Source organism: Anarrhichthys ocellatus, unplaced genomic scaffold (genome assembly GCF_004355925.1).
Source record: "Anarrhichthys ocellatus isolate YVR2014 unplaced genomic scaffold, GSC_Weel_1.0 scaffold40, whole genome shotgun sequence".
In the NCBI taxonomy this organism is placed as follows: Eukaryota; Metazoa; Chordata; class Actinopteri; order Perciformes; family Anarhichadidae; genus Anarrhichthys; species Anarrhichthys ocellatus.
This window is the reverse complement of record NW_022280070.1, coordinates 4,560,363-4,562,267: the sequence shown is the minus strand read 5'-3', so window position 1 is coordinate 4,562,267 and position 1,905 is coordinate 4,560,363. Positions and strand designations below refer to the sequence as shown.

Genomic DNA, 1,905 nt, shown 5'->3' with positions numbered 1-1,905 from the left:
CCCCCCCCCCCCCCCCCCCCCCCCCCCGCGTGCATCAAGCTGTGTAAACAGAGCTGCCATTAAGACCAGATTGAATGTGTGCGGCTGCTTTGAACTCCAGCATCACCGGTAATAATGCACTGATCGATCTGTCCATTGTGTAAAGTAATCAAATGGATGATGGTGGATTAAACCCATGTATTCCCTCTTAAAAAAAGGTTCAGCAAAGGAGTCAATTTGAAGCTGTAGTCTCTTGTCTGACCACTTTGTGGCTTCTCAGAGAGGTACATGGATGTACAGGCCCTGCAATTACATGACATACGTTTGCTTTCTTCTCGTTTTTCAAAGCGCTCCAAAGACCACAATACCAAATACAAAGTGATGTGTTTATTGTTTGAGTAACTGGAAAATTAGATGCTTCTCTTAGTACCCAGTTTTCTGAAACTTATGATTATTTTAGGGCTTGGTCAGCCTGTTCCAGAAAACCTTATCATGTTTTGTTAGAATTAGATCAGTACAGGCATTTATCTAAATAACTTAAGAACGCACTGTACCACCTCTAAGAGAAACTAATGTGTTGGTGCTTCAGTGCAATGGGCATCGGAGCTTGTTTTGGATTTGATTGATTATTGTTTATGATGTGGAATGTGGATGTTCTCCAAATAACGAATGGAAGAAAGTGTCTATTTGTAGCATGTTGAATGCAATTGAAAGAGATGACCCGCACCCTCACAAAGCTGTTTTCAAAGCCCAAGTGCTCAAATGATGACACAGTATATCATTCACATAAGTGTGTGTTTTTTTTTAAAAATACGTGCTTTACACTAGTAGACGGAGAAGTGATCTGAGTGTGTGTGTGTGATCCTGTGCACTCGGGTGAAGGCGATTACCACTAATCCTCTTTGTAGCCAGAGAAGTTGGAGCGTTTCTCAGCACGACTCGCTCTAAGTGTAGTGTTTTTGAGATTTGTAAAGCATCTCCCCTGGTGTAGATGATCACACGGTGCAGTTAGTCATTCTAAACCATGCCTGTAGTTAGAACACCTTGTTTGTCAGAATATCTGCTACTTCACAGCAGCTCTGCGGCACACAGCATGCACAAGTCAGTATTTTGCACATTTTTCCGATAGCTACAAACTAAACCCTCCCTCTCTCCCAGTATTGCTAAGTCTTCTCCCTGTATACACACTGTTAGACCACCTCTGCGATGCGAATGCTATCCCTGTCTGTTCTCTGTTCCCTTGCTTGGAGAATTAAACCATCACTCCATCACTTTCTCCATCTGTGCGCACACTCTCTCCTTTTTCCCCTGTTTCTCTTCTTTCTCTCTCTCACTCTTTAGACCCTTAAAAGGAGGTGTTCTCTAAGCTCCTATTGTCATCAAATTAGGGCACATATGGCTCGCAGCTTCATACCGCCGTCATATAAAAAGCAAATGGGCATGATCTTATTTGGTAAGGAAGCGGGCTGGTGGTGGTCTTAGCAGTCGGTAGCTGCCACCTTGAGAAAGCGAGGACTTAAACTGGGACTTCAGGGAGAACATCTGGTTAACATTAACTCTGTCGCTAGTCTCCTTCGTTTGATTTTGAACATGATTTCGTAAGTGTAGTAGTCCTGTGAACGTGCATGATACAAGTAGTCCATAGGTATTTAGCTATGACTGGCTTATGAGCAATGCTATACTGTACTTCAACACTTGGATTCACGTGACAGAAGCGCTGATTGTGAGACACACGAGTCATATTTTCGTGTTGAATACTCTGAATTTCAGCTCAAAGGCTCATCGGTATGGCTCTGATGATATTTTTCCACTTGAACTGTTATGTTTTTTTTTTCCCGTCCAAACCTCTCTGAATCTGGAAGCTGCAACCTCAGAGTGCGAGAGAGAGAGAGAGAGAGAGAGAGAGAGAGAGAGAGAGAGAGAGAG

The 1,905-nt window shown here is 43.2% G+C and overlaps 1 protein-coding gene across 1 annotated transcript in view; it reads left to right on the top strand.

The window, feature by feature from the left end:
- Positions 1-1,905, top strand: part of timp2b (TIMP metallopeptidase inhibitor 2b) — an 8,494-nt gene that overhangs the window by 3,906 nt on the left and 2,683 nt on the right. The window lies entirely within an intron of this gene.